The sequence below is a fragment of the Tamandua tetradactyla genome, chromosome 17, assembly GCF_023851605.1.
Source record: "Tamandua tetradactyla isolate mTamTet1 chromosome 17, mTamTet1.pri, whole genome shotgun sequence".
Classification (NCBI taxonomy): Eukaryota; Metazoa; Chordata; class Mammalia; order Pilosa; family Myrmecophagidae; genus Tamandua; species Tamandua tetradactyla.
Window position 1 is genome coordinate 71,645,496 of NC_135343.1, and position 27,169 is coordinate 71,672,664.

Below are 27,169 nucleotides of genomic sequence, written 5' to 3' on the forward strand. Positions count from 1 at the left end.
TTTTATTGTCCCTGGGCGAGGTTCCCGGGTCCGGGTGCTCAGGGTGCAGGCCGGGGAAGTCGTGCCCCCCTAGGAGCGGCGGGGTTAGATATAGGCTAGCCAGTGGGGGTGCTGACGATGCCCACAGGCCCTCCTGCGGTAGGAGTTTTGCGTGTTTAGGGCCGGGGGCATAGCTACGGGCCGTGTGCAGTGAGCATAACTACGGGCCGTGTGCACTGGGGTCCGTTGTTTGTCAGGGCAGATCCTGATTGGCTGAGTTTGCACAGCTGTGTGCCTGGATGTTCATGGGTTTTAGTTCGGGTGGGGGCCTTCCAGCCAGAGGCTACCAGCCTTACACTGCTGAGCCGTAGAACTAGGTGCTCCTGGAAATTTCAAGAGAGATGAGTGATGAGGTGACCCTGTGAAGAGGACCAGGAATCACCCGTTTGTGTTATCTGTACCAGACTTATGGAAGACAGATTCTACCTGCGTCCATGGAATTTTGGTCCTAAATTGTAAGTTAAAAGAGGGTGGTGGGTTTTCTGGGGACAGATTCAGACTTACCAGTTAGTAGCATCTATCAGCAAAATAAAACTGTTCTGTGTATACTGCAGCAAGTCAAGACTCCTTCAACAAATAGTTAATATGGAAAGGTTTTCTAATTTTAATTCATAAAGAGAATCTCCACAGAGTAAGTGCTGATTAGTTTGTCCAAGTGTGATATTTTAGTTTTATTGCTATCTAACATGATTACTGACTTGACTTTTATAACTGTGGTCTTTTCCAATTACCTCAGTACGTAAGTACATAAGCTAAAACATTAGCTGAAATTCACAGATTATAAAATGGCATGGAGGGCGGTGCAACAGTGGCTCAGCAGGCAGAAGTCTTGCCTGCCATGTCGGAGAACTGGATTCAATTCCTGGAGCTTGCCCATGCCAAAAGAAGAAAAGCATGGAATGGGTGGAAATTGCTTGGGCTGGGCCGGCTTCAGAGGCCAGGCCTCCCATTCCAACCCGAAGCTCTGAAAGTCTGCCCAGCCGAGGGAGGTGGACTTCCAGCACGGGGGAAACACACTGTCATCGCGTCCTCTGCCTCCAGCGTGGGATTTGGGAGTGCTGAGCTGATCTAGTTACTGATCTGAACTGTCATAAAGAGTTTTAGAAAGCGCTGAGCATGCCAGAAATTTCAGAAAATGCAAAGGGACACCATTTTTCAAAAGGTATTCCCCTTATAAGCAAATTCTTGAGCAGAAAATAGCCAGTTAATTGAGGCGGAAATAAAAACATCAGACTGATAAAGGCAGGGTTTACTTTTTCTATTACTTGTGTTCTGCAAGTGGTCGTTTCCTAGAGTCTTGCTGATGTAGAAAACCAAACCAAACCAAACCCAAACAACTGCTTACAAACCTGTCCATTGGCACAGGATGGAAACAGCTCACGATTAACTTCGTGCTGCCTTTTCATTTCGGATGTTGGGCACCTTTTTGATGACTCACATCTATTTACTCAATCCCAGTTATAACCAAGAGTATACCTTGAAAGGTTATGCCACTGTTACTGGGCTCTGTTGAAGATTCTAGTTCTAGGCAGGGGTATCTATGAGATTGCCCTCCCCTGGGTCACATGCCCTCTCCTAGTTCAGGTAAGCACAGTTCACCTTAATTAACTGATGACTAACGGCAAGAGAGGGCCATGTGTGCAGTTATATAGGCTGAGCATTGTACAGCTTCTGGCACTGCTATTCCCATGTGCTGGAAGGAAGAGCTGGTTCCCAAAAGCAAAATAAGAGTTGGGAGATGAAAACAACAGGTATAGAGTCATCGTTTGTCAGGAAGGTTGTGGAAGGTTTCTAAAGTGGGGTGGTTTATTTAGATGGTCTTTCAGCCTTAAAAGATTCTTCTAGGTGTGGTTCTTTGGTCTTATGCTAGTGTTGAACATGGCATAAGATCATTTTTTTTTCATTTGTTTGTTTACAAATGAGGTTGAAGGTAGAAATATAAATCTTCATGTGTTAAGACCAATCTAAGGTCCTCAGCAATTCCTTTATCCTATTTTCGCATTACAAAAGACTTTCCAAATTACTACCCTTATCTCTTCCACCTTTGGCTCCTGTAGATCTTTGATTCTTTTTCATTCATTTGGAGATGACACAATTACGTTACACAATTAAAAAGGCTAACTGTCCTTCCAGGCAACACTCAATTTATTCTATTTTTGCACAAATATAAATAAATCTCTATACATTTATACATTTGAAATATCTCAGATTGTTTTTCTATGGTTTAAACTGTGCTGTCAAGTAGCTTTACTGCAGTTTAGTTATTTTCTATCTCTGGGCTGATACTACTTTTTAGTACCTCTTAAATTCCTGCTAAGTAGGACATCAAAGAAGTAGGACACGATGGTGAGCTAGCAGAGACGGACATGCTCTCCAGTCTCACACAGGAGCTGGGCAATATTTCCCCCTACAACACTCAGCAGCCCCATTTTACAATCAAGCCCAACTCCTGCCTTGAACATAGGCCAAAAAATATATAGTTCTACAAAATCATTTGATGGTTTTTCTTTCTTGCTTTTCAATTTTGTTAGTAAGAGGTTGAAATATTGTCAGATATGTAATTATGGCATTATATGTTTTGGAACCAAAAAACTACTTTTTTCCCCTAAGAGATTTATTGAGATAAAATTTGCAAACCATAAAATTCAATAAAACATCCGGTGATTTTTTTTTTCTTTTGTAAATTTTCAGAATTGTTCAACCAACATCACAATCCAGGTCAACAGTTTCTTAATTCCTGCCAATTAAGAAATGCAATGACTTGGAATGTCTTCATTGTGCCACATGACAGAGTTCAAATATCAAAACATAAGATACTAAAAACCCTCTTCTTCAATTAAATTCTATCCCAGGGCTCAAACAATTTTAATATACTTTATATATATATATATATAATTTTAATATGTCCTGCAAAGACCTAGCAGCCCTTCAGATTGATCTGTTATTCTCAGGATTCGTATCAAATTCTTGCAGCTTCATTCTTTTCCACTTAAGCTTGGCCTGCCTCTGAAAGAAACATCTATGGTGACATTCGAAGACCCCAGAACAATATTCTCTGTACACTAACACATGCAGAGCTCATACAGTGTCTATCAGACACCCTAGAGTTCCTATTTAAGACCTTTGCCCAGGGTACATAAATAAAAGGAACTGTCAGGCAACCGGCATTTTGCCTCTTAATCCAAGCAAGGTTGTAGCCAATTTACAGATCAAAGGAAGAGAAGAAAGAAAACAGGCTAGGGTTCCCTTTTGAACTACCCAACTCTGAGCAATACCGACTTCTCCTGAAGATCACTGACTTTCTGTGAAAGGATTTAAAAGAGAAAATTAAAACGAACTAGGCAATCCTTTAGCATGGCACAGTTTGATTCCCCCTGGTCTTAGGTATATTGTACCCTTATCATCGACAAGCATTTTCATCCATGTTGAACTGCACTGGGTCATTTAAAAACAGATTGGAAAAAATAAAAACCGTACTCTAGGGTCCATTTGTTTGTACTGAAAAGTTAACTGGTTGTCTATCATTTATCTATCTATCTACCTACCTACTATCTACTTATCTCTTTATCTATATCTAACCTATGTATATTTTTATTTATCCATACATACATACTTATATACATATATACTCCAGATATGGGTTTGCCTTCCTGCATGCAATGTTTCTTCTGCCACAACTACCACCCTTGAACTTACGGAATGCCTTATCCACTGTCATGGCATTCCACACAGCATTGCTTCTGATCAAGGCACATGCTCATGGGATTCTCTGGTCTTAACATGTTCCCCATCATCCTGAGGCAGCTGGATTGATAGAATGGTGGAATAGCCTTTTGAAGGTTCAATTGTGGTACCAACTAGATGGCAATATCTTGTAGGGTTGGGGCAATGTTCTCCAACATTGTATTGTATGCTCTTTATCAGCATCTACTCTATGGTGCTATTTCTCCCACAGTCAGGACTCATGGACCCAGGAATCAAGGGGTGGAAATGGGCGTGGCACCACTCACAATTACCCCTAGAGATGCACTTGGAGAATTTTTCCTTCCTGTCCATACACCCTTGAGTTCTGCTGGTCTACAGGTTTTAGTTCCAGAAGGAAAAGTACTTCCACCAGGAGACACAACAACTATTCCATTGAAATGGAAGTTAAGACTGCACATGGTCACTTTGGGCTTCTCATACTCCCATATATACATCCATTAACATGCAAGCATACACATACATGTGAAATACTATTAGCACAAAAAGAAAGATATGGTAATTGCAAAATTTAGGACAGTGGGGAGGCAGGGAGAAGAAATAGAGAGATCACAATATTAGATGCAATGATATAATTAATTATTGAGATGTAGGGTTTTTAAAATTTTTGTTGTAGCATCATACAAGCAGCTCAAACTTCCTTATTTTAACCATTTTCAAGTATACAAAACAGTAGTATTCATTACATTCACAATACTGTGCTCTACCATCACCAATATCCATAACCCCCAATTTTTCATCACCTCAACCAGACACCTATTAAGCATTAACTCTCCCCTCAACCCCCATCCCTACTGGCCTATAATCTACTATCAGTCTCTATGAAAGTTGCATCTTCCAGGTATTTCATATATACAAGACCACACAACATTTGTTTTCTTATGTCTGGCTTGTTCCACTCTACGTAATGTCTTCAAAGTTCGTCCATGTTGTAGCATGTGTCAGAATTTCATTCTTTTTCACAGCTTAATAATATTCCATTGTGTGCATAATGCCACATTTTGTTTTTCTGTTGATGGACACTTGGGTTGCTTCCACCTTTTAGCTATTGTGAAAAAATGTGGATATGAACACTGATGAACAAACAACTGTTGATGTACCCATTTTTAGTTCTTCTGGATATATACTGAGAAGTGGGATTTCCAGGTCATATGGTAATTCCATTTTCAACTTTCTGTGCAATTGCCAAACTGATTTCCACCGTGACTACGCCCTTTTACAATACCACCAGCAGTGTACAGGGTTCCTATTTCTCTCCATCCACCCCAACTCCTATATTCTGTTGTTTTTTATCATAGCTGTCCTCGTGGATGTGAAGTATTACTTCACTGTGGTTTTTATTTGAATTCCCTTGATGACCAGTGACATTGAGCATCTTTTCACATACCTCTTTCCATTTGTGTATTTCCTTTGGAGAAACATCTTTTCAAGTCCTTTGCCCATTTTTAAAAATTGGGTTACATGTCTTTAGTTGTTGAGTTATAACAGTTCCTTACATGTTCTGGTTTAAACCTCTATCAGATACATGGTTAGCAGCCTTCCATTCTGTAGGTTGTCTTTTCACTTTCCTGATGATGCCCTTTGATGTACAAAAGGTTTTAGTTTTGATGAAGTCCATTTCATCTATTTTTTCTTTGGTTGTTCATGCTTTTGGCTCATATCTAACAAGGATATATGGCTTTTTTATTAATCATTTTACTATAATGCTTCATACTCTAGCTGTATGTTTTATATAGAGTTATATACATATATTTATCTGCCCATATATATCTGCTACTGCTATTACTATTTTTTGAAAATGAATAATACTTTGTGACCAGCTAGAGTTTATCCAAGGAATGCATGACAGTTTATTATTAAGTCAACTATTTATGTAAATCACTACATAAATTCTTAAAGGGTAGAAACGTGATTCTCAGTTGATGCCAAAATAATTGATCAAATTCTACATTTCTGATAAAAATATGTAGGAAATTTCTTTAAAACTTTATGAGGACTGTCTATCAGAAAATTATAGGAAACATAGTATTGAAAGGGAAAAATGAATCATTTTTACTAGTGCCTATAATAAGAAAAGTTTCTACTATTATTGCTTTAATGGAAGGCATAATAAAAAAAAGAAAAATAAATGAGGTATAATAATTTTGGAAAAAGGAAAAACTGGCATCATTTGCTGATAGTATATTATCTATCTAGAAATCAGTAAGAAAAAAAGAAATAATTCAGCGTGTTAGCTAGATCTAAAATATATATAAAAATTAATTGTTTTTCTATGCTGTTAATGAAAAATTTTAAATATGATAGAAAGCACACCACATTCACACAGAAAGATGAGAAATACATATAAAAACCTGAAAAACTTTGTTGAAAGACCAACATGAAGGTGACTAAATTTAGAGATATAGTATGCTTTTATTTATTAAGTTTTTTATTTGTTCATTCAACAAATATTGGTTAAGCCCTGAGTATTTACCACGTTCTTTTCTATATGCTTCAGATAGAGCAGAAACAAAATTCCTGCAATCAGGTGAATGACAAACATTAAACAAAGAATTGAAAATAAATAGTAGGTCATGTGATGAGACATGTTAAGGAAGAAAAATAAGACAGGGAGAAAGAATTAGTAGAGCTGGAGAGGTAGAATGGGTGGTGCTTTTTAAATAGGATGGTCACAAAAATTCTCATTGTAGAAGTCATATTTTAGCAGAAACTTGCAAAAGTCTGACAGGAAGAGGAAGGAACAACCTCCAGAGCCTTGGGCGGGCAGTACAACTGGTGTGCTGGAGAGATGAAGTGTGATGAACTGAGGAGGAATGAATTTTAGTAAATGGAGCAGATGAGGACAGGGCCCGGTTAAGTTAGGGCCCCATAGGCTGATGTAAGGATTTGGCTTTCATTTCGAGAGGAATGGAAAGACATAGAAGCATATGAGTAGAGGAGTGACGTGACCTAACTTGTGTTTTCCGAGAACCACTCTGGCCACAAGGTTGAGAAATGACTCAACAAAAGCAGCCAATGGTGGAAGCAGTGAAGCTAGTTAGAAAACCATTGAAATAATCCAGGGTGAAATGCAAACTTGCTGAGAAGTTGTCAGAGGGCCAAAAGAAGTTCCTGATGATATGGATTTTGGTTATGCAAAAAAGAGAGTAAGAGTTAGGGATGAATCCTTAGCAAACCGATAGTGAAGTTGCCGGTTACTGATGACAAGACTAAGGGAGGGGAGAGGAAGGTTTGGCAAATTGTCTAAAAATGGCAAATCTTTCTAAAATAATATTTAAATGCAGTGAACCACCAACTCTAACTGCAATGGAATCTTTTCATCGAATCTATTAAGTGACACTAATTTAGCTGGAAAATAAAATAAGTTAGGTTACTATCTCACAGCACATGTATGTGAATTAAAGAGGCGATTGTAAAAACAAAAGTAAAATCAAATATGAAAAAAATCTTGCTTTAGAGACAAATTTATTAAGCAAGATTGAGAAGAGATTAAGAAAAATGAATTCAGTAAAGTTTAAAAACATGTATCAGAGTGGAAGAAATTATTTGCAATACATATAAAATGTAAAAGACTAGGATTCTTCAGAGAAACAGAACTGATTAAATTTTTCTATAAGACATTTATGATGAAGAATTAGCTCATGGACCACGTGGGATAGCAAGTCCAAATTCTGTAGGGCAGGCCGCAAGCTGAATGTTGTGGCCTGCCCTGCAATTGAAAGTTGATTCTGAAGTCTGGCAAATCTGTACACCCCAGGGAAGCTGCCTGACTGAACTTAAGACAGAAATTTTTCTTTCTGATTTCTGAAACCCTTAGATCTGACTTTTAACACTTCCTTCTGATTGAATAAAGAGACTCTCCATATTGCTGAGGCCAATCTCCTTTGATTGTAAATGCAATAGCTATAGATGCAATCAACTGATTGTAGATGAAAATCAATCTAAGAAATACCCCTACAGTATCAAGTGCAGTGCTTGCTTGACCAAACAAATGGACATCATAATCTAGCCAAGTTGACCCATGAAATTAACTATCATGAAGACTAATATCCATAACATATGAATAGCACATACACATCAACATATAACACAAGCGGGCTCATTCATACAACATATTTTCATATAGCCTAAAAATATGAAAAAGTAATTCACCAAAAAAAGAGAAATTCTAGGGCGGGCCGCGGTGGCTCAGCGGGCAAAGTGCTTGCCTGCTATGCCGGAGGACCTCGGTTCGATTCCCGGCCCCAGCCCATGTAACGAAAACGGAGAAACAAAATACAATAAAAAACAAGAAAATGTTTAAAAGATGTTTCCCTTTCTTCCTCTCTTCCTTCCTTCTATCCTTCCTTCCTTCTCTCTGTCTTTCCTTTAAAAAAAAAAAAGAGAAATTCTAATAATAAAGAAACATGAAAAAAGTCATTTTTTTTAATTTTACTTTTTAATTGTTTGTTTGGTTTTTGTTTTGTTTTGGTGAGGATGTAGCGATCAAATTTACAAAATAAAGAATGGATATTATTTGGTGTTGGCAATAGCATGGAAAAATAGACCATTTGATAGATGTTCTGGTGATTGATTAATATGAAACAGCTCTTTTTGTTAGTATTTATCAATATTTAAAATGTACTTATCCTTGGCCAAGTAATTCCATTTATAGGAAATATATTCTTAAGACATACTCAAGTATATTCATTAATATTCCATGTTTTAGTTAGTAAGCTGCCAGAATGCGATACACCAGAACAGGGACAGCTTTTAAAAAGGGGAATTTGATAAGCTACAAGTTCACAGTTCTAAGGCTATGAAAATGTCCAAATTAAGGTACCAGCAAGAGGTTACCTTCACTGAACAAAGACCGATGACATTCAGGGTTTCTCTCTTAGCTGGACAGGTACATGACAACGTTTACTAGCTTTCTCTCCAGGCTTCTTCAAAAGCTTCCCTGAGGTTCTGTCTATTCTGTTGGCTCTGTCGATTCTGATGGCTCTGAAACTTTTTCCAAAATGGTTACCTCTTAAAGGTTTTCAGTAAACAACCCACCTCGAATAGGTAGAGACACATCTCCATGGAAATCACCTAATCAAAAGCTACCACCCACAGGTTGGTGGATCACATCGCCATGGAAACAATCCAAAAAGATTCCACCCAGCAATAATGAGGGTTAAAGCACTTGGCTTTTCTGGGGTACATAATAGCTTCAAACTGTCTCCTTCCTGTATAAGGATGTATAAGGAAAAAATAGAAAACAAAGTCCCATCTATAGGGAAAATTGTAGTTTAAAAAACATAGGAGGAGAGCATTCAGTGGTAGAAGGCTTGCCTGCCATATGGGAGACCTTGGTTTGATTCCCTGCCCATGTACCAGAAACAAACAAACAAACAAACAAAACACTGAAAGCAACAACATAGGGGCTATATGGAACAAGCTTCATAACTTTTTATTAAGTAAAAAAGAACAAGTTGCAGAATACTTTGTTTAGTAGTTTCTATTTATGTAAAATGAATCCAAACTATATATACCTAAGTATACATAGGTTTACATATATATTTGCAAATGTATAGATAAAACTCTTTAAACACCAAAAAGATAGTGCAATTATCTCTTGAAAGAAGACAAGAAATTTCTACTGGAGTGGTGGGCACTGGGGGGCCGCCACTGTTTTTGTTGGCAATAATGGAAATACATATAGTTGTAATTAAAAGTACTAGTGGATCAAGATATATATATCAAAATGTTAATTGCTACATTGAAATAAACCTCTAAAATAATACAACAGTAAATAACCTAGATGCCATCAAATACTAAAATAATCAAATGCATTATGGTGTATACCTTTCGTATAATGTTATGCAACTATTTTTTTAAAGTGACAAAATGATACTTAGAAAGTTATTTATGATATATTTGTTATATGAAAATGGATATTGGAGAATTATGTATATTGTATAATTCATTTATTAAATTAAAATCCATATGAATAAATAAAAAAATAAATTTAGTGCCTTCAATTTACATAATTATTTCTTTAAATCTTGCTTTGAAAAGCTTAAATTTGCAACTTGGTGGTTATATTATTTAGTAAACCCTTTTAGCTTAATAACAGTGCTTCATTCTTATATGAAAGTTTAATATACTATGTGACCTTATGTTCTGTGAGTTATTCATGCCTGAGGAATTCCTAGGAACCATTTGGCATTACCACTAGCAAAATTACAAATCAGCAGAAGAAGAATGAAATTTAAAAATTTTAGGAAATAAGCTTGGTTCTATTATTTTATAGTAATTGGGTCAGTAGATCAATGATAACTAACAGTGTGTGCATTTGCAGGGCTGAGCACATATATGCAGAGGAAAAAGGGAAATGTGTAAGTGGGAAATCCTTGTTGAAACTTTAATTTGTGTGAAAAAAATCATGTTGTTTAGGAAAATAAACAACAGAATTGAAAGATATAATCATTTAAAATTGTGAAACTTAGAGCACAGAAATAATTTTAAGATGCAGTGACAGCCTTTTAAAGGAATATTCTTGCTTATCTTTCACAAAATAAACATTTAATGAATACCTATCATGTGCATATAAAGTCTGCAAATTCAATTTTATGTGCTTAGAGGAAAAATGACACATGGTGCATATCATAAAGGTGAAAACTGATGCATTTGACCGTATCACAATTTTTAAAAATCTGTACAACAAGCACAAACATACAATAAAGTTTAAAGACAAGGGCTAGAATGGAAGAAGATATTCACATTGTATGTATCAGTCAAAAGATTTATTTTGAGAATTGTAAGTAACTATTAAAAATAAAAAAATAGAAAAATGAATAAAACAGTCAAAAGACATAGATAATTCACAGGGGAGAAATCTAGAAGACAAAAACACGAATAGATGTTCAACATTCATAACAATCAATTTTTTTCAGAATTTGACAAACCAAGGGAAAAACTACACAAGGATATAGAATACTAAAGCAATGCATTCAAAATGTTCAATCATATACATATAAATGTTATAGTCTATATACAGGATATAGCAGCTATATTCATTTGTCTCTTAGGCAAATACTTAGCCATAAAAGAGACTTCAGTGCAGAACTTCTCAGCAGTGTTCAGTAATGGCTGAGAGATCTGCTGAGATAGCGTCTCGTTAGTCATTCAGGAAGTTAGGCAACACCTGGGGTTGTCAGAGCCCAAACCCATGGGCAAGCTCAGCCAGTTATCCAGTGTGCCATACAATTATTTATGATTTCCATGTATTCCAAAAGGCAAAAATTGTTGGGAAGTATTGCTTTAATAACTTTTAAAAAGCCGACTTTTTTTTATGATTATATTTCATGATCATAAAATTAGAATTCAACAGAAAATTTATGGTAAAAGTGAAAGAAAAACAGAAACAAAGCAAAACACACTCCATTTCTAAAACAAATAAAAACCACCACCAACCACGAAACTTAACTGCTTGGAAATTAAGAAACACCTTTCAAAATAGCCTATGCATTAAAGAAGTACTAAGAACTGAACAGGCAAAGCATCTGAAAAAAGACTACTTCATATAGACACTTTGTGAATCCATCCCAAGCTCAACTCGGGGAAAGTTACCTAGTCCTAGGAGCTTTTATTACACAGCAGCTGTTCCTCCAATCCTTAAAGACGGGTTGGTTAGTCAGGAATCAATTCAGGGGGAATCGCTAAGTGCCAAGCACAATATATGAAACAGACTCACAAGAAAGCTCATCATCTTAAAATTTCACATTCACCAGGAAGAGAAAAGATTCTGAACACTTTCAGTAATTTAGGGAAAAAAAGAATCAAAATATTCCTCAAAAGCAACACTAAATTGAGGACTTCCTTTAAATGATGAAACACTGATTCACACCCCCCCCGCCCATAATTTGATGATTAACTTAACAATCAATCAATTGAAAAGGCAGTTTAAAGATTACTTTTTAGAAATTCAAGGGCTCAGAGTTTATCTCCCCTGTATCCTTTCTTAGCAAGCTACTAGAAGATTCTTTCCAAGCTAAAAAAAATATTTAGTAAAACAAAGAAAACAAAGGATCTAAGAAACTGTGGCTCTGAACAGGAAGTATTGGAGAGAAATCACTGGACTGCAACAGATGTAGACAGCAACTAGCCCAGCTCCTATCAGGAGAAAGGGGCCCAGGAGAAGATCTCCAGGATAATTTCATCATTATAGATTAGATGACATGATAGATATGATGGAACATCTACTAAGAAAAAAGTGGATTAATGGAAACGTACAAATGAAAAAGATCCAACTATCAACCGAAGGTAAAGACAAATATCTAAATTGGACTGGGTTCTACCATGGATGATACTTACATCATGGTAAGGGGTGTGAAATTCGTTTGCTGATTTAACTAAAAACTAAAATTTAACTAAAAATTTTGTTTATTGGTTGAACTAAAAGTGGGGATTAACTATGTTGAAGGGATAAAGAAGGGTGTGTTGAGGGTTATGTAAGTAAAATCCTTATCACTGTTTGAACTCGATAAAAAAGTTCTTAAAAAAAGAACAAACCTAAACTAGCACAATAAATGCAATGTTTAAAATAAGGGTACAATAAAAAATAATTTAAAAAATCGAAACAGTAGGAAAAAACCTGGACGCAACCACCAGAGTAAGTAGCTCAATGGTTCCGTGATTGATAATGTAGATTAGTTCTCTGAGCTAGAAAGCGCATGGGCAGCACATTCCTCTTCCCTTTTGGTATTATTTGGTTTTCTAAACTTAGAAGACTTATTTCATGGAATATTATTACATAAAAAAGGTAATTCACTAATTTATATTTTGTTTCTCCCCTCAAAGCATTTGAGATAATAATTGAACTAACTTGTAAAATGTGTTACCTTAGGCTTTTGATTCCCAACAATTGTATTGTCGACCCCCGATGACATTTTGCAAATTTCAGATGAAATTTAAAATTTTTGCAATGATTGAGGGAGTGCTATTGTCATTCAGTGTGTGTTTGGGAAGGGGAGAGGGAACTAGGTAAGAAAGATGTTCAGCAATGTTTCAACTTTCAAATGTTCCATCAGACATTGATGCTGGTGTGAAACTTGCATATATGTACTGTATATAAATACACCAATCATTTCGCATGATTCTAATGTATTCTGAATTTACTCGAAATGTATCTACCATGTACATCAAGGAATGCAAATATTTTGCTGTTCATTACTTTAGGAAACTTACACCCACTGACAGCACAACCTCCTGTATAGATGAACTGCAAATCTAAGCACAAATGTTAATCTGTTGAAGGTGCAGGACCTGACTTTTATATTTTCTGGTGCAGTTTTGTCTGTAAGAATGTGTATTTCAAACTACTGTTTATTTATTATGAAAGGACTTAAGAGTTGGACTGTAATCTTTCCTCCAGCATCAGGATGCTTAAGGAAAATTTCTTCCTTAGTGGACATTTTGCAATATCAACTCAAGGAATGTGTTCACTTGAGATAAATGAGTGGGTCAGGCTGGGGTTGCATACTACTGATTACTTGTCTAAGAATGTTTCTAAGCTTGCCGTTCCTGGTTGTCACGATTGCTTGTTATGCAACCAGTAGTTTATTGCCAGCTGTATTACGTAATGGAAGTTGGGCACTCGCCTCTCCAGGTGCTACACAATTAACAAGATATTTAAGATGCCCTAGGGACCTGGGCTGAGGTGAAGTGCAGTTGTGTCCGCACCCATTGCTCAATATCAGCATACTTATTGGATGGTGAGTGAGACATTGGATAACATGTCTGGATGTTTGACGGCTGCATAACACTTTTTTGTGTGCAGACTGTTGAGTCCCCCACTCTATTTTCTTTTCTAAAGCTAAGCATAGTTGGTGTTGGATAAACCTATGGTGCCATATGGAAATTTAATTGCAATCCAACCTGAAATCCACTAAGGCTGTCTTTCAGGGCATTATATTAGATCTTCTGAAAGTATGTATTAGTATTGGAATAGTGACATAAGCATAAAAAAATATTTGTCATAAAAGGAATATTGAATCTGGAGGGTTGAAATTCACAGCTGTAGGCCACTAGGCATTAATTCCCATGTTGTTTCTTCTAATTTGAAAGATTAGATGAAATAAGCTATGCATAATGAATAGATGTTTTAGGTCTGTGGCATAAAAATATTTAGGTCTAATTTTCAGCCTATGAATTTGGGTCCCAAAGAGTATGGATTACAATTTTATACAGTGAGATTTAAAAACTCAAATTGATATCATCTTTGGGCTTTCACATATAGACTTCTCTTTAAGATAATGAGATTTCAAGATGATAATAGGAATATTAAGTTTATCTGGCTAGAGGGAAGAATTTTAATACATATATAAGGAAGAAGAAGGAAAAGAAGGGGACAGGGAGATAAAAAGTAGAAGCATTATATGGGCTTTTTGGAAAGCCCCACAAAAGGAAATAATTCAAACTGGAGAAAGACTCCTTTTCCTATCGCTCTCTCCATTTCCTCATTTTTATGTCTGGAAAGAGGATTATTGTGATATTGTGGCCTTGAGGATGGGTACAGTGTGCCAGCAGTGTGCCAGCAGAGAGATAAAAGCAGCCCGAGTAACTGATGAATTTTTGAACTTCCTGCCAGCCCTGTAGTGTCAGCCTTGAATTTATTTTGCATGAGAAGAGAAAAAAAAACCAAAAAAAATGTATTTGCTTAAGCCATTGTTATTTTGGATTTTCCGTTATGCACAGCTTAACTGGATCCTAATTATTCTATCATTTTCCTCCCTTCCTCTATCCAGTCTCCCTCTCTTTCTTCCTTCCTGCCTTTCCTTTCCTTATAAAAAACATAAACTCACTTACTAATTACATGGAATAAGTAAAAGGGATAAAATCAGAAATTACTAAGATCCTAGGAAAAAGGCTGTAAACGAAAAACAACATGGTTAGTTAAAAAAAAAAAAGTATTTGCTACCAAAGGGAATAAAATCTAGGATTAAGAAGTATATTCATAAGTGTGTGAAATCGTAATGTGTGTCAAGCATTTTTGGTGATGGTTGATCTAATATAGCTTGAGTTCCCACCGATTGTTTTGATTAACCTCATATTTCCAGCATCTGCTTCTATTAATTTTTATTAATTAAGATGAAATTTATATTTCCATTCTACATAAAAAGAAACCTTTCATTGGCATGTACTTGTTTGGTGATTTTTAAACCTTATTGACCTCCTTACCGCTCTTCCTGATGGAGTTTTCATGTACTAGGAAGGAAGCTGGTAAGTCCAGTTTCACTGCTTTAAAAACATTTTAAGCCATGAGGATAAATGATAATAATATTTAAACAATACTGAAAGTTAAGAAATGAAATGAAAAACTTTCCAGCTTAATCCCAGAACTGTGATTCCACTCCCCATGATAGCCAAATTCATTGATTTTTATTTGTTTTAAAGTTGTTAGTAATTACCATATTTCAAAATAATACATCTGTGTTCCTGATTCTTGACTTGTCAACTTGAGATAGTATTTATTTTCTCTCCACTGTAATAGTTGAAGAATTTTGCCTTAAAATTTATTCTTTTGCAAGCACTATTTTTTTTTTTTTTTTTGCCTTATGATTTGTGCTCTTGGAGCTTTTAGTTTAAGTCCTTCCCCTTCCCTAACTCACAATGGTATTCTCTGATATTTTCTTCTATTAATTTTATAAGTTTATGCTTTATGTTTAGTTAGTTCACTTGGGACTGGCATTATGTTGGATATCTTGGATGGAGTTAAAGTATTCTTTTTCTGTATATACTTTTCCATTAACATCTGCTGAATAGTTACTTTTCTCCTATTATTGTTATATTGCCATTTAAATAATATATTTATTAGGTTTATTATTATATTAATAAATATCATGTATTTATTAATCATATATAAAGGTATACGTAAGTACATGCTTATGGGTTTGCTCCTGAGGCAATAGACTCTGCTTTACTGGTCTCTTCTCTTCCATTGGTCTAACTGTCTGTCTTTGTGCCAGAACCATGCTTTTATTATATCTTTTGTTACCCTGGCTTCATATTACGTCTTAATAGTTGGAAAGAGGAAGATCACTTCTTTGTTCTTTTTCAAAGTTGAATGAGCCATTTTGCCATATAAATCTAAGAATAATTTTATTAGTACTAAAATATTCCAGCTGAAATTTTTATTAGGATTTACAATGATTTTATATGCAAATGATGGTATCTGACATCTTGTCATTATGTCTAACAGCGTGGAATAGATTTTCCTCTATATCATCTAATAGACCTTAAAATGTTTCCCTATAGAACTTTGGACCTTGTCATTTTAAAATTGAATTCCTAGGTACTTTATAATTTTGTGGGAGTTATCACTGAGATCGTATTTTTCTACTTTTTATAGAACAATTGATTTTTAGCAATTGATGTATTATCTGATGACTTGCTGAAATCTCTTATTTCTAAAAGTTTAATTTCCTTCCATTCCATAAAATGATAAACTTATCTGTTCTCTTCCTCTGTTTCCACTTATTATTTCTTATTTTTTCTTACAACATTGGCTAAGCCCACCTATTCTAAACCTTATTGGTAATGGCAAGAAAATATTTAAATTCAAAGGATATTAAAAGATATGTGTCTAAAATTTCTTCATTAATTGTGATAGTTATTGTAGGTGATGGTATGGAATATTTATAGGATTAAAGAAGTTTTGTCCTAGTGATAATTGGTAAGATTTCTTGTTTTAAATCACAATAAGAGTTTAATTTTCTTCATGGTTAGTTACATACTTAATAGATAGTCTCTATTGTTGTCCCAAAATGAAATGATGGAAATATCAGTCTTTTACTGCCCTCGACTTCATCTACTTTCCTTTTAGCTCTATCATATTTAAGCTACTTTTTTATTGTAAAAGTGGAAAGAGCACTGAAGCAGAAGTCAGTCTATCTAGATTCTAGGCTTGGGGTCACCAGCCTTGCTAGATGACAAGATCCAAGTCAGCTAATGGTCCCTGAACTTTTTTTGTGTCTCTGCCATCTTTGAAAACCCAATGAAATCTGTAGATCTTCATCCAAAATTGGGACTATGTGCAAAGAGAAATATTGTACGGTATTTCAGACAATTATACAAGTCTTGAAGCAATCCATGTACCTCTATCCTACCCTGCCAGAGATTCTTGCTTAATCTATTCTAGGAAAAAAATTCCAGTATAAACCTGGAGTTCTCTAATTGTGGTTCCTGGGCCAGCAGTGGCAGCTTCACTCTGGAACTTGTAGGAAGGCAGGATCTTGGCTTCACTCCAAGCCTACTGAATCTGAATTGCCTGCTGTGCCTCAAAGCCATGATTCTGTTGCTCCCTGAAGCTGGGCATCTAGAATGCTCAAAAAAGTCTAAATCTAGATGATTTTCAACATCCCTTAGGCTTTGAGAATTTTGCAATGGCCATTATATTTATTTACGATCTGTATGATATTTTATTGAAGACCTGTTATGAACGAACTTTGTGGGAAATACAAAAAAATTTAAGTTGTGCTTCCTGCCTTTGCCTAAAAAATTTATTTGGGTCAACAGGACACACTTGGAAGTTAAATATAGCTTAGGTGCAGTATGGTGAAACATAATGATTCAACTCTAAATGAGTGACTTGCGCTATCACTATGTATTACTTTATACTACAATAGGAGGGCAAGATCATGTCATGGAGTGGGTTGAACTTGAGCCAGGCTTGAAAGGAAAGGCACCAGGTTTGGGAAGTTAAATGAATAGGGTCAGGACAGGAGGGAAGAGGATGGAATGCCAAGCTCCCCAGGATAGTGAATTCCCCACAGGTGGATTAGGGGACTGATATTAGAAAATGATGTCATAGTGAGAGAAATAGACACCAAGATTGGAACCAGGCTGTAGCAAGCATTCAATATATATATATATATTTTTTTTTTCTTTCATACTTCAAGTAATTTTTGTATAACTATAAATATCTCTATTTTATTTTTGCTTCCAAAATATAGGTTTGTTGCTAAAACTCATGCAATACAGAACTATATAAATCGAAGATAAAATTCTGTATGAATCAATCAGAAGGTAAGGTTTCATACGCACCCATTCCCTAGAGACAAACTGTGTGACAGCCTGGTTTATATACAAAAACTAGTGAAGCTGGGGTATCCTTTTGGTCAGCATTTTCAAATGTGCCTTTTGAAGCTTTGGAATTTCTTTATCTCAGAGGTTCTTTGACCGCGAGCTCTACACATGAACACAGCCGCATCGCACCCTCCTTTGCCTCCTAGTAAGAGGGGTGCTGTTTTACCTATTTGGATTGTATTGTGCTTTTCTGAAGTATTTTGTTTGAACGCCGCGTTTCCCAGGTTCTCCCCCTAATCTTATAATCTGCCCTCAACACAGCAGCCTGTGCCGCTCTCACGTCCAAGCCTGCCCAGTGTCTTTCGTCTCACTCGCAGCTCCGTAATGGCCCATGGCTTGGGCCCCCACACGCTTTGATCTGGTCCCCTACGCCCCTCTCTCCCTTCCTTATTCCAGCCCGGCATTTCCGGCTGCCTTGCCCGGCCGCAACCCCCTGACTCCAGGTTTGGCCCTGCACTTTGGTGTTCCTCCTGCCTGGACCTGCCAGCTTTCCAGCCTTGGTTAACTGCCATCATATCAGGGAGGCATCCAGGATAGCTTCAGCGGGACAAGCTCTCCCGGATTTTCGGGAATGCGGGACTCTCATCTCTAAAGCCCTGAGGGAAACCTGTGCCCTGATCCTGGGGGATTTTTCTCTATCATACTGATATGCAAACTGTATTTTAACTTGTTTACTTATTACCTGTCTCCCTCCACCAGAATTATAAGCTCTGTGATAGAACCGTTTATTTATTTCATCTACTATTGCATGCCTAGAATTTAGAACAGAACCTGGCACAAATATAAATATTTGTTGAATGAATGATTTAAAAGAATCAAAGGATTTTCAAAAAAGTTTAAAAAAAACTGTTATAGGCAATGACAAGCTATTAAAATTTGGGGGTCTTTTTAAACGTATGAGAGGTCGTCTTTCTAATATATCTTTGTGTAGGGTGTTATGGATAGAGAGATTTACAAAGCCCATTCTGTCCTTCAATTTGGCCACACTCTTCCTTTCTTTCTCTCACTTTTAATTTAATTTAATTTTAAACATTAAATAAATGCATTTGTGTGTGTGCGAAAAAGAGAAACAGGAAATGGAGATTTAAAGATATGGAGAGTCGCCTGCTGTGCACCAGAAGTGGGGGAGCCTTCTGTAGGGAATTTTGTGTGGCTTATGGACAAGATCATGCCACCTCAGAATGCTGGAAGGTCACATCCCACGACACAAGGTGCTTTAGTTTGTTAAGCTGCCGGAATGCAATATACTGGAAATGGAAGGGCTTTAAAAATGGAATTTATTAAGTTGCAAGTTTGCAGTTTTAAGGCCATGAAAATGTCCAAATTAAAGCACTATAGGAAAGATACCTTAACTCCAAGGAAAGGTCTGATGAAGTTTGGGGTTTCTCTCTCAGCTTGGAGGGCAATGGTGACATCTGCTAGCTTTCTCTCCTTATTTCATAAGGTTTCATGGGGGCGTTTTCCATCTGCATCTTCAAAGGTCTCTGGCTGTGTGGGCTCTGTTGGCTCTGGTTGTTCTAAAACTTTTTCCAAAATGGTTCCCTCTTAAAGGGCTCCGGTTAACGACCCCACCTTGAATGGGTGGAGATGCATCTCCATGGAAACCATCTAATCAAAAGTTACCACCCACGATTGTAGGGGTCACATCTCCTTGGAAACAATCAGAAAGATCCCACCTAGCAATATAGAATGAGAACAGAAGGGGTACACAACAGATTCAAACCATCACACAAGCTCCCGGAGCAGAGGGCCGTAGGAAAATGCAATTACAAGATACCTAATGAGAAAATACCCCTACATTGCTGTATGGGGTTGCACATAACAAGCCACTTTGAAATATCTATTTCTTTCTTTCTCTCTTTCTTTCATTCATTCCCTCTCTCTCTTTTCTCCTATGAGTCTTTTCTTCCTAACTTTAACTCATCTCCATTTTTCTGCTACCCTATACATGAAATAAAAAAAAATCTTAGAAAACAGTTTGCGCATTTTTATAAAAATAACCTTTGTTTTTGATGCTGATGTTCTCGTTAATCTTCCTAACTTGTTAACAGAAATGATAGTAGGAGACAGATTAATCATGCCAGGGTAATTAGCTTGATGAATTCAGATGGAATAAATCCTCCACTTACATTTCCCCATTCCTTCCCCCACAGCAGGGAGAGCTCTGCTGAAAAGACACATTTAAATTGTGAAGTATCTACATTTAAAAAGAAACCCTGCTTTTAAAAGAAATGTGGAGATGCATATGTAACTGCCACTATGCAAACCATCTTATCTGGAGGGTCTGAAGTCAGGGTATTCTGTGAAATGAAAGAGGTCTTCATCCTTCCTTTCATTTACAAGCTCCCTCACTTTCATAGCCCAGGAGGAGAGAGTGTGTATTGCGTGTATTTAATGAGCACTTGCTCACTCAGCCATGCAGAGCAGAGGAGGAAAGAGTTTCCTTTCTAAATCAAACATCGATTATTAAAAAAAACGTGACATGGAAGTCTTGAAATGAGAAGGTTTGTCATCTTCATTATTTCTTACTGCCAAAAGGAACCCATTGCCCTTTCTCCAACTTAATAGCATTTCACTAGCAGCCACAATAGTAAAACATGTGTGGCTGAGACATAAGAAAAAACCAGGAGTGGATACAGCTGGTTGTATTTATGTCAGGTTTTGAGAATAATCAATATGCCCTTGCTTTATTATTTATGTCTGGCCTAGCACATGCACACCTAAGACTTAATATGTTTCTTAGCTTGTTTTATTCCTTGAGCTCCTGGAACTATGTGCAAATGCCTTCCTAAAGAAGAGACAAGGTTTTCAAAATGCTCAGTGCTATTAAGCAAATCACCAAAGCTTAGACAGATGGAAAACTGTCTTCTGGAACCAGTTTCTTTTTCCTTCTTAATGTAATTTTCCATTCCTCGTTCGGTTATTTGGCAGTCATGTTAACATTGAATTAATTTCCCACACCAAGAATTGCGCCCCCTAATACACCAAGCCCCTTGGTAGGAAATGATTGTTCACTCTCTTTGGTGAGAAGTATGTGGAGAAATTATTAACTCTGTCATCTACTTACTCCACCCCCACCCCTAGTGGCCATGAGGCCTCCAATGAGGTGAAACTGTTCCTGTTACCCACAGAGGGGACCGATGTCTCCCAGAGAGATTTCAAAGGGGTGGTTTGCTTCATCGTCTCCCATGCGTCTTAGTAACAAAAGTTGACACCCATATCTGGTGGAGGCTGCTCCCTGGTGGTGGGGGCTCCCCTCAGTGATCTTACCTCCCTCCCTTCCCATAGTGTTGCTTCCCATGCACTGAGCCCTCCCTGGACGGTGATGTTTGCTTTTGGATTCTGGTCTCTCTTTTGGTGGCCAGCATAGCTTCTAGCACCTTCTCCTGTCCATGGCTCAAACCAGCTGAGTCAGGCAGCTCAGTGTTACTGTGTCAGTGGACAAAATGATAAAGGAAGCAAGAATTTATCCCTGATTTTTTGGCTTTGGAGAATGGACAAATGGTGCTGACCCAAACCATGCTTGGGTGAAGTCGAGAATAGCAGATGTGGGAGTGAATCATTTGGCCCATGCCTTCTTCAGCCTTTTAAAAAAATTACATTTTTTTTAAAGCTCTCTTTCTAACCACTTTCATTTTTGCAATTCAGAAATATTAATTGCAATCGCAATGTTGTGCTTCCATCACCCCCATCCTTTGCCAAGTCTTTTCCATCACCCCACACAGAAACCCTGTACCCTTAAGCAATGACTTCCCATCCCCCCACCTTTGGTAACCTGTATTCTACTTTCTGCACAGGTTTCTCTAGCTCTAAGGTTAGAGAGTAGAACACCACTCTGAAGAAGGCAGGGGTGTGGTTGAGTTTTATAGTTGGGGTAGGGGCGATGGGAAAGCGCCAGCAGACATCTGGGAATGCAGGGAATGGAGGACAGGAACAAGGTTGATAATATGGAATAGCTACTGTCTGAAGTTGTCCCCCCACCTCCAGCCTTTTGTTTTTCTCTGAAGTTCCCACAGATGCAAAGTTAGTTTCAAGGTCATTAGGACAGGAGCTGGTAAGAGCATGGCCGACAGCTCAGTCAAGAGGAAGAAAAATAATCAGGTCACATTCTTTTCATCCCTCCATGATGGACATGGGTTTTGTTTCCATCTTTGTCTATGGTGAAAAATGCTGCTATGGTGTACAAGTACCTGTCTTCAGTTCTTTATTTTACATACCTAAAAGTGGGATTGCTGGATCCTTGGCTATTCTGTTTAAGTTTCTGGGTAACCTCCAGACTGTTTTCCCCAGTGACTACACCATTTTATATTCCCGCCAATAATGTACGAGGGTTTCTATTTTTCTGCATCCTTGCCAGCATTTCTTTTCTTTTCTTTCTTTCTTTTTTTTAATAGCCTTCTCACTGTGATTTTGATTTGCATTTCAAGTCAAGATGCAAGTCATTTTGTATTGGCTAATGACTGAGTATCTTTTCATGTACTCATTGGTCATTTGTGTATCTTCTTTGGAAAACTGTTCAAGTCCTTTGCCTGTTTTTTTTTGTTATTGTAATTTTATTGAGATATATTCATACACTATACAATCCATATCAAGTATGCAGTCAATGCTCACAGTATCATCAACTTAGCCCATTTTTTAATTGGATTTGTTTACCTTTTTGTTGTTTATATATCTAGATATTAAACCCTTCCTTGTCAGAAATATCACTAGCAAGTATTTTCTCCCATTCTGTAGGTGTTCTTTTCACTTCTTTGACCATGTCTTTTGATGCACAAAAGGTTTTAATTTTGATGAATGCCAGGGTCTGAACTTGGTTTCAGCCTAGGTGATTGCTGAAGATAATAATACCAATGAGAGCTATTTTTTATTGAGCAATTGCTAACTATTCATCCCTCTTCTAGAAACATCACATATAGTATCTCATTTAATCTTCACAACAACAACCCTAGGAGGTAGGCACTTTTATTACATTTGTTTTACAGAGGATGAAACAAAGGCCAGAGAGGTCAAGCAACTTGTTGAAGACCACCCAAATGTCAGTGGCATGGGTGGGATTTGATACCAGGCAGCCTGGTTCTAGGGCTTGCTACTGAGTCACTACACCAGTAGGAGTTAGCATTGGGCTCAGGACACAATGAATTCCATTTCCAGGGGAGTCTCCACAGTTCAGATGCTTTTGCTCAAGTCTTGTGGAATTACAACACCTGCATCCCAGCCCTTCTATGAAACCTGCGTGGATGGAGTCATGCAAAGAAATCCCCTGTAGTATTTCTTCTCCCTTTATGACTGGCTTCTGATTTTCTGCTGCATCTTTCTTTCTTCCTATGGGAAATCAATAACTGTTTCTGATATCTATCCTGTGTTCTTCTTTATGGACATTGAGAAAAAATATTTCAGGGAATTTGTTGTTTCTCTATAAGTTTCTATCCTGAAAAACTATACTTTTCACATTAAAACTGGGATACACTTTTATTTGCCCATGGCATTTCTGGGCATTTTAGTATTGCCTTATAATTTTCCTTATTTTGTGAATCACATATTTATTTCTATTTCTACTCTAGGAAGTATTAAGTTAATTCATTAGAGATATTGTAAGAAAAATAAAATAAAATAAGTAAAGGTCTCCTGTGATTTGCATAATTTACAAAAAAACACATGATATGTAAAGTAGCCTGATAAAGAACCTCTTGGTAAATCTGACTGAAGTAGCTTATGTGACATTTAAATTTGCTTATTAAAATTAATTGCATGGTATTTTGTGGTTCTTTGAAATTTGACCTAAACACATTTTAATAGATTTTTTTTAACTTCAATCCTCACACAGAAATGCTTATCTAGATTTTAATTAGTTTCAACTAAAGAGCAGACTGCCTATTTAATTGCAGTCTCCCCTTTATCTATTCCATTTCTCCAACTTGTTATTAAAATACCCAATTTCAGAGACCTGAATTTCCCTAATAAGAGAAATCTGTGCACTTTTCTGTTTCAATGTTATACTTCAATAAACAGGGAGATTTAAAAAAAAGAGAGAGAGACATGAGAAAAGTAGTATCAACCAACCTTAACATGCAGACTCCAAATGTATTTCCCAGAAAAGGATTGAGAGTGTTGTGTCTTACTCAGTAAAAATGTCCAAATATCTATTTCCATAAATATCTGGCAAAAAGCCTTCTCCTGTTGTTCCTTACCTCTCATTCTGCAAGACCCATCATGACCCAAGACCATATACGCTAACTCCAATTCTGAGCATGCTGAGCCTAAAATGAACTAAAACCTAATCCGTTTAAACTATGGTTTTCTTTTCAAGCTAGAACTCGAATTTGCAACCTTTAAAAGGGCAAAGTACAATTGTGCATGTGTCATTTTAAAGCCATAATCTTTTTTTAGGAAGCCTGTTCGAGAATCAAAAATAAGTGTCCAAACACAATTTTGAGGTTTCTATCACTGCTTGTGAGATATAATAATGAAGTTAACTTAAGCTGAGAAGGTTATGCTTTTTCAAGTTTTATCCCAGAAATGTTTCATTTTTGAATGAGTACCAATGGCTTCGGGCAAACAGAGAATGGCTGGATTCCTGAGCTTTTATTAAAAGAAAACAAACAAAAAAAAGGCAAAAGCAAGTCTAGGGAGCTGCTCTCATAGGATCTTTGATAAAAAGTAATAATAAAAAAAAGATATGAAACTTGGCATTCAAAGAAATAAACATCATAATCTCAACAGATCTGAGATAAGAAATAGGCATTTTCTTCTTTGGCTTTGGGCAGAGTTAAGTTGAAAGGGGAAAACTGTAATGGATCTTTTGATCCTTTGTTCTTCTCTTTTCCTCTTTCATGTCATTCTATTTTTTTTTTTTTTTAATTTTGCTCTCCCTGTTCTTCCACTTTCCAAAAAAGACTATTGCAACTTTGAAACTTTCATATGAGTTAATACCTGAGGTGGATTCATAAGCTGTTTACTAGATTTGCCCTGTCTGATGAGAACTGCTTTGTTTTGACAAGTAAGTTAGGGGGTATTTCCTAAAGCAGTGAAAACGAGAAATTAATTGGCAAGGTCTGAGGGTGTCACCAGACTGTGCAAGCCACCTGGGAGAACTTCTAATTTTGTAAATGTATGGTGTTCCTTTACCTAGCAAGTGTCTTGCCCTTACGCTTTCTGATTCACATCATAGATTATAGGGATTTTTCTCTTCCACACTGACATCTCATGCCTCTCCCCTTCCCAAAAGCACATTACAAAAACCAAATTACAGCTTGATTCGAATTTATGAGCGTATTCAGAATTCAGACTGCAATTTGAAATATGTCTATTTGGGGAACTTTCTGCCTGAATGGTGAAACAGAGAATTCTCTATCATGTCTGAGGTTGACGCTTATTTTCTTAATAGACCTTCTGAAAGGAAATATTGCATCATGATTAGGAGCTGTGACTACGGAATCCACCTTAGCTCAGTGACCTCTGAAAGCTGGCTCAACATTCCAAGATTCGATTTGCTCATTTGCCAAAAATAGAGATAAATATGAGTGTTTCTTTCACAGGGCTGTTGTGAGACTTGAGTGAGAGAACATATATAAAATGCTTACTGCAGAGCCTGGCCACATCATCAGTTCTCAGTATATTTGCTGTTATGATCAGGAAGTTGTACCTTGTTTCAAACTTAGACCATGAATCCCTTTAAGTGCTGGTAATGAACAGGAATTGAACTCACAATGCCATGTATTTCCGGTTTCTATGTATTGATATATTCTGTTCTAATATACATTTTGCTTATGTGTATGCCTCACCTCCTTCAATTCTTTTATCAAATGTCACCTTCAGAGTGAGGCCTATCCTATCTAATTTAAAACTGTAAATCCTGCTCTCTCATCCACCCCATTCTTGTCTACTCCCTGCCACAAATTCAGGCATTTATTATTTGAGAACATCATGTGTATTAGTCAGGATTCTCCAGAGAAACAGAATATATATATATATAATTTTATATACACATATAATTTATATATTATTATATTTTTATATACATATATAATTTATATTTATATACATATATCCACATGTTATATATATGCAAAGAAAGTTATTAAAAAGAATTGGCTCACACAACCATGGGGCTGGCAAGTCCAAATTCCTTAAGACAGGTTGTAAGCTAGAAACTCCAGGAAAGATGATGCCAAACTCTTTAGTCTGAGTTCCTCAGAGTTACCTGGCTTGAAATTCCAGCAAGAACAAATGCTGATGTTGAATCCAAATTCCTCTTATGACCTCTGAAATCCTCAGCTCTGATTTTAACACTTCCAACTGATTGGACGAAAAACTTGCCACGTTCTTGTGGGCAGTCACCTTTGTTCAACATAGATGCAGGTAACTGATAATAGATGCAAATCCCATCTCTAAACACTCCCATATTAACAAGGAGGCCAGTGCTTTCATGGAACCAAACAAATGGACATCAAAACCTAGCCAAGTTGACAAATGAAATTAATCATCATAGTCCACCCCTTGTCAACTTGGTACCCATACACATCTCTTTAAACTATACTTAATCCCCAAATAAAGACAATAACATATATTTCCACCCATATGATGCAACTGTCCTGTGTACAACCAAAAATGCACTAACCCTTTCCTCGGAAGAGGATGCTAGTCCTTGGGTGATATTTCTTCTTTTTTTTTTTTTTTTTTTAAATATTTTCATTGAATATGTTCACACACATACAGTCCATACATGGTGTACAATCAATGGCTCACAATATCATCACATAGTTGTGTATTCATTACCATGATCATTTTTAGAACATTTGCTTCACTCCAGAAGAAGAAATAAAAAGAAAAAAAGAAAAAAATTCATACATCCCATACCCCTTACCTCTCCTCATTGACCGCTAGTATTTCAAGCTAACCAATTTTTAACCCTTATACCCCTTATTATTTATTTATTTTTATCCATATATATATATATATATACATTTTTTTTTATTGGCATGGGCAGGTTCTGGGAATTGAGCCAAGGTCTCTGGCATGGCAGGCAAGAATTCTGCCACTGATTCACCATTGCCTGCCCTATCCCTATATTTTTACTCATCTGTCCATACCCTGGATAAAAGAAGCCTCAGACACAAGATTTATACAATCACAAAGTCATATTATAAAAGCTATATCATAATACAGTCATCTTCAAGAATCAAAGCTACTGGAACACAGCTCAATAGTTTCAGGTACTTCCTCCCAGCCACTCCAATACACCATAAACTAAAAAGGG

The 27,169-nt window shown here is 36.7% G+C and overlaps 1 long non-coding RNA gene across 1 annotated transcript in view; it reads left to right on the forward strand.

The window, feature by feature from the left end:
• Positions 1–334: 334 nt before the first annotated feature.
• Positions 335–27,169, forward strand: part of LOC143661745 (uncharacterized) — a 46,940-nt gene continuing 20,105 nt past the window's right edge. Inside the window, exon 1 of the long non-coding RNA XR_013164796.1 lies at positions 335–494. This is a non-coding gene — a long non-coding RNA (uncharacterized LOC143661745). The remainder of the gene's footprint in view (positions 495–27,169) is intronic.